Below are 6,951 nucleotides of genomic sequence, written 5' to 3' on the forward strand. Positions count from 1 at the left end.
ATTATATTGTTACCAAAAACGCTCAGCGCTCCCCACAGTCCACATTCATAGAGAAAGCCGCTGACTTTATTTTTTTTTTCTCCATCTCATTTATTCTTAAGCCGGTTCCTCAGCCATAAATCTTCCTCAGGCTTTAATCCTCTATTGATTCCCAAAGTTGTTAAGTAGCATTTTAGTTGCTGGGACCGTTCTAGCAGGAGACAGCAACAAATGAACTGAATTGATTCTTTTTGAATTACAAATAGGTGTTTATTGTTGGAGGTTGTAGCACATCATCTGCAATGTGCAGTTTCTTCCAAGGCGGTCTTTAAAAAAACCGTCTTATGTTGGCCGATTCCTGTAATCAGCCAACATGAAGACGCACTTTAAGCTAAAAGTGTTATCAGTGCCTTCAGCTTACTGCAATTAGCTGCCAGCCTGACTTGTCAGCCTTATGTTTTTGTTTGACAGGAGTCAATTTATCAGAGCTTGTTTGCTGGGAAAAGGCTCTCTGTAACCCCTGGAAATGGATTTAATGAGAACACTGTAACCCATCCTGACAGTAAAAGCAAAACAATATTTCCTTAAAAGCCAAAATCACTCAATGTGCTGCCCAGTTGAGTGAAATTTGTTGTTTCATCTTTGACCTCTTTTAAAAATCCGCTCCAGTGTTAATCTAAAATCTATTGATTCGCTGAGCTGCAGATAATGACAGAAAACAGTATGTGTAATTGGTTCATTTCAGCTCCCGGAAGGTCAGCGCTCTCAAAGCTGCCACTCTGTTTGCCGATGCGGCCGTTGCGTTTAATGATCAAAGACGTCGGCTCTCTGCTGCCATCAGACTTCCAGTCCAGTTAAATAGAAATGCTCTTTTCTTTTGGCAGCAGACCACCCAATCTATCCCCTAGTGAATTTTTGACAGCTTCCCCCCTAGACCAACTTCCCAACACTTGTGCCTGAAGGTGACAGGCGCATCACCATTATTTACCCTCCTACCGCCACCCGCAGTATCAGCAACTGGCTTAAAGGTCAGCAGGCTGAGTATGTCTGCACTTCAGCCGTAGGGGCTTACTGTTTTTTTTTTTTTTTTTTCTCCCAGCCCGCCTCAACATTTTTACTTCCTGGGAATCTGATGCCAGCAGAAGCAACATGAAGGGATTCAATGGAATATTGTGTCTCACTCAAGTCACTTTAATTAACAATAAATTCCATGTGGAATCTTAATTCAGCTGCTTTAAGTGGACAGTTGGAGAAAACAGTTCACTTTGTTTCGTGGTATGAGGGCCTCTAGATGGGGGCCCAACAGGAAGGAAGACATTCCAGCTCCAAGGAATTCCAGCTGCTGTAGACAAACTGGTAAAAGAAAACATAATCAAATCTTATTGTATTTGTTCAGAAAATTATGTTTTATACATTTATTTTAATTTGAAGAGATAAAAACGCAGTTTTAATTCCTCACTTGGATCCCTCTAACTAAAGTACAATTGGCTTTAATATTCATCCAGATCTTTTTTTAAATTATTTTTTAATATATCCTTCTCTCTTGATTCATAGTTTATGCAATTTCAAACCACTTTTGTTTAAACCTTGGAAGGAGTTTGATAGGCTTTGTATACAGTCAAAGCAGTTCTGAGCTCTGCTAAATCATAAAGATTTTTTAATGACTGCAATGTAAGACTACTTTAATGGGTGGATGGAAATAATCAGATAGTTATAATTCCAATAGCTTTCTTCTCCCCTCTAACAGAATTTAGAGACAAGAATCTACAATTTACTTTGTGAGATGAAAGGAAAAAGTGATGAGTAGTACTGCTTCTGAAAAAAGAAAAAAAAGTTTTGTTTTGGTAGCCGGCACTCAAAATCAAACAGCTACTTTGATATGTAAAAAAAAAAAAAAAAAACAGACCTTAGGAGACAGAAAAAATATTGCATTCTTTTGCTAAAATATTACTTTGTTTCATAATAAGCTCATCTGGAAGCCTGCAGGGAGTGTGTACTCAGAGGAGCAGCTGTGAATTACATTTCATCTGTACCTTTATGTGTGCATGGCCCCATAATTATTTTACCTTTGGTTCAAAAACTGGGAAGTCCGTTCATTTGTGGGATCTAGCATCACTTAGCATGAACAAATATGGTCAATGTCTTAAATTAGCTATTTATTATTGGAGATCTGAAGTTTGGTCCAGTGGAATAGAAGTACTAATGTTTGAGATTTGACAATTTATCAGAGCCTCCTTTCTAACAACAGAGAGAAAAACACAGCTTCAAATAAGGATGATTGTGCCCATGACTGCAAGTAGAATAGTAACTCTACTAAAGATAACAGAGACCCATTCATAAGGCATGACATCAAAGCGTGGCAGGTTACTTATGCAAACATTTAGCTTTAGATCTTTAATTCAAGCTTTAACTGGATGGCTGCCATAATTATGACCAAGAGTAATAGTGTTGCAACATGTTATTCACTTGCAAATTAACCTCTGCTAAATGATCCTCTAAAGCGAGTTTACTTCAAATCTTTAAGATAAATAACTGGAGAAATGCAGAGGTTGAACGTATCCAAAAGCAGATGCAGACAAGCCACTCCGTAAAACTGAACTCCTTATTCTTATTCTAATAAAATAAAGAAATAAAAATACAGATAGCAATCCAATAACAACAAAGGGGGAAGGAAAAAACTCAACATGCTGACTTCAACGGAACAAAAGCCTGACAAATGTACATACTGAGGTGGATAAGGAATTGAGATAATGTGTGACATGGAAAAACATCTAAATGCTTAAATATGGCTGACATTTGAAAAGACTTCCATATGAAGAAGACGTCAGAAAATATTAATGCTATCACAATATGAATGAAGTAAACAAAGCCTCTACATAATTGAGGAGTTAGCTAATGGGAGTGTCAAGACAAATCTTGCAAAAAAAAAAAAAAAAAAATCAAACAACTGCACTCAAAACATGCAGTACAGTGACATCCTCAAGGAGTCAGCTAAAAGCTAGCACACAGCGCTAACAGAAGCGCAGTCCTTCTGTTAGCACCTTCTGCTAACAGAAGGCGCTGACAGGCACAGACGAACCATTGGTTTGTCCTTGCCAAGCAACTGCAAGGACGTTATTATCAACACACAATGTTCATGTCTAAAACAAGCTTTGCTGTCATTTCAGCGTTATTTGGAGCTTACCACTTTGCTGTATACCTCGTTTCCATAGAGAGAAGGAACTGATGCCTCAATTAGACAAAGTCTTTTGGAAAACCCTTCTTTATACTAGCAGAGGTTGCTGAGGAATTTCCCCATCAAAAATGCCATACAGAAAAATTAACAGACTGAAAATATAACCGAAAAAAAAAAATAAAGTTGTCTACGCAGCACCAGGAGAGAATACATTAAAATTATTTTTGCAATATTAGAGACTCAAAGTACACAAAATAATATAAATAAGGGCTAAAAAAGTGGATTATTCATGACAGGTTTCCTTTAAACTGCAAAACTGGATTTTCAAGGTTTTGCACTGAACAGCTGGAAGTAATCCAGATTTTTTAAATGCTTGAGTGAAAACATCTTGGCTTCATGCTGCAAAAAAACTGGTAGATTAAAAAACTGTTGATGTATAGACTGAAATTCACTTGTATTAAAACTGCACAGCTTTGCTCTAGATGGGGGGAAACATGGATCCTCAGAGACTCTCCTTCATCCTGCCTGCAAGCACTGAATCATCAGTTGTTTCCCTGTGAAGAAAGAAAACAGAAAGTTTGTTAAGTCACAGTGTTTCATGTGGGACTAAAGGCACATATACCCGAGGCATTACAACCCTGCTGTCTTCAGCATGAGTCAACTTCAGTGACTCACAGTGACTGATGCTCTTCTCTCTAGATGACGTGACGCAGAGTAACCTCAGAATTGAGAGGGCAGTGATAAGTGCAGACTTTACCAGACATGTTGGTAGACTCTGAGAATAGGATGGAAATGAAATGGCTGTTGTAAATACTTTCTTCCAGAAGAGGCAGGAACATTGGGTGACTTATAAGAGTGCCAGCAGGGGAACAAAGGTGGACAACAGTTTACGTAGACGTGGAAATCTGAAGGAGATGAGTATAGATAGACCGCATTGGATGGTGATTTGGTGGTAGATGGTAAAAAAAGAAGAATGATGAGGGGTTTTCAAGAAGGAGTTGAGACTATGTCACAGTATGGACTGCCCCCAGGATCATGTCATTTTAATGTGACTTTGGTGCTCATACAATGCACAAACAACACATAAAGTACATAAAGTTTACACATCTGATAACGTCAAAACATCATGCGTCATTATCATGTAAACAACGGAGTGGGACATTGACAGGACTGAGGTCAGAGAGATAGTTCATGGTGAAGGCAGATGCATCTCTAAGCTTCTTCTTGTTTGCTTTGGTGATGGACAGACTGACAGATGAGGTTGTTTGCAGATGAACAGAAAGGTGCAGAGACACTGAGAGTGAGGAGAAGACAGGAAGCAGAACTGAAGGTTGAAGATGTTGAGATTCTCTTTGGGAGAAACAGATGGACAGCTCATGTTAGATGTTTAGGAGTTAAAGTCAGAGGGACCAGACTGAGATGGCTTGGACATGTTCAGAGGAGAGACAATGATTATATTGGTAGAAGGACGAAGCCAGGAGACCAAAGGTAGATTTATGAACCTAGGAGACGATGAAGTTAGTTGGTGTGAGGGTAGAAGATAGGGAGAAGTGGACTGACTGGAGGCAGATGATTCGCTGTGGTGACCCCGGAAGGGAAAAACCAAAAGAGAAGAGAAATAGTTTCATAGTCAGTCTCTTTATTTATATATAAATTCAGGATTAAATATTGTTTAAAAGATAAGATCCACTCATTCAACTACTCATTCACTGATCTGCGAGTCAGTGGTCCTTTCAATCGAGAAGCCTTTCCTTCTGCTTCTGCTCACAAGCATGACCCACAAGAGAAGTGACTGCATTACTGCAGATTACGTTCTGATATTTATTCAACTGAACTGATCCATCCATCCATCCATCCATCCATCCATCCATCCATCCATCCATCCATCCATCCATCCATCCATCCATCCATCCATGATTCTATTTAGTCACTCCACTGCCAGCTTTGCAGCAGGATGTGGAGTGGGTCAGATTTCTCATTCTTAGCCCATTTGCTCCTCTACATACGTCTTCCTCTATCTAAACTTCCAGCTATGGATCTATCCATTCTCAGTTCTCCTCATTCTTTAGGTCAGAGGTTCCCAAACGGTGGGGCGCACCCCTTGGGGGGCGCCGTGCCATTGCAGGGGGCACGCGGGAAGCCGTCTGAAAAAACAAAAGAATAAAAACAAAAACATGAACGCTGTATGCACTGGGTTTTTACCTTTGAGTGGCCAACTCTCTGTTATTCCTATGTGAATTTGATACAGTAGGGGCTTCCACACTTCCTGTGTCCTCTGTCACTTTTATCAGCAGTTAAAACTGTTTAATCCGTTAACATGTCATAACCTGTTTTTCCGAGCCGCCTTTAAACGCAACATGAGCGCTACGGCGCTGGGTTTCCACCTGTGAAGGAGACCTGCTGCTGCTGGGCGGAGCTACGTAGGTTTGTGTTAGAATCACGGCAGCAAACCAGCAAAACGCAAAGAACTTTTCACAGTTTTTCCCCCAAACAGACTGTTGAGTAAAGCTGTTGGATGCAGGTAATGTTAGCTAAAAGATGACTAGCTAATGTTAGCTAAAAGATGACTAGCTAATATCAATACAGAACCTTAAGCTTAACAAGTACCTTGTAGGCTACCGATGTTGGTGTCTATTTTCAGCTACGTACATTCATTTTGCCCCCAAAAAAGTAGATCCCCCACCCCCTCCGCCCCCAGAGAGAAGGAGTCTCTAAGAATCCTCCCCCCTCTCGCTAACACACGTCATTCAACCAGAAAGCTATTTGTAATCAATGGGGGGAGTGGGGGTAGCAAATGTTTGGAAACCACTGGGGGGGCCCAGGAGAAAAAGTTTGGGAACCACTGTATTAATGTATTAAATACTGCTGTTGGCCAGTTTATGAGAGATGGGCGCGAGGTACTGAACCCGCTGTGATGAACCTGATTACTGATTAGTTCATATTCTGATTCACACAGATAAACGACGTTTCATCTCATCCTGTCTCCTGGCCCTTATTCACACAAAGCAGAACTGATTTATACTGAACGATCACGATTATTGATCGCACAAAAAGCTTCACTTCACTTGTCTACAGTCTTGTTGCTCTTATGTCCTATGACCACTTTAGATTTTTTATTTCAGTTCAGTAAATCTATTATTTAATATTTAATTAAAAAAAACTCTAATGAATATTACTACTAATAATATTTAATAATAAAATAGATGATTTCAAAAATAATAATAATAATAAAAAAACATTAATATCTATTTAAAAACCAAAAAAATTTACTCGCATTTTATGGCCTTTTAGTGTCATAACAACAAAAAATGATAAAATTTAAGGTTACATTCTTTATGTTAGCTTAATATGCATCACTTTTCTGATGGTTATCAGTATTCATTTCCCTAATCCTTTTTATTTATATCAAAATTATGGAATTCAAAAAAAGAACACATTAATAACAGACATATAGTGTTCATGTTATTTAAAGGACTCTCAATATTAACCCTCCAATCGTTAATAATCTTCATAAATATCTATTTCGAGAATAACCTATTTCATTCTCTGCTATTTAATATGTACGTTGCCATGGCTCCCTTTAGTTTTGAATGGCTACTCTTATCACGAGGCAAAAAATAGTTGTTACTGAAATGATATTAAGACAAAAGGTGTTTTATTTTATCAACAGTTTATCACACATCACTAAAAGTTTCTGTGGTCGCCTGGCGTGTCAGAATGTTGTCAGGTCATGATGTTGGCATGGCTACAGGACTAAAGAATGATGTCAACAATGATGTCACAGACTCCTTTGATGT

At 38.9% G+C, this 6,951-nt stretch overlaps 1 long non-coding RNA gene across 1 annotated transcript in view; it reads right to left on the minus strand.

Annotated features, from left to right (window-relative positions):
- Positions 1-4,202: 4,202 nt before the first annotated feature.
- The window catches only part of LOC106944064 (uncharacterized), a 26,108-nt gene continuing 23,359 nt past the window's right edge, over positions 4,203-6,951 (minus strand). Inside the window, exon 3 of the long non-coding RNA XR_001424098.1 lies at positions 4,203-4,214. This is a non-coding gene — a long non-coding RNA (uncharacterized LOC106944064). The remainder of the gene's footprint in view (positions 4,215-6,951) is intronic.

This window comes from Poecilia latipinna, unplaced genomic scaffold, assembly GCF_001443285.1.
Source record: "Poecilia latipinna isolate Pla-1442-1.1 unplaced genomic scaffold, P_latipinna-1.0 Scaffold101, whole genome shotgun sequence".
Classification (NCBI taxonomy): Eukaryota; Metazoa; Chordata; class Actinopteri; order Cyprinodontiformes; family Poeciliidae; genus Poecilia; species Poecilia latipinna.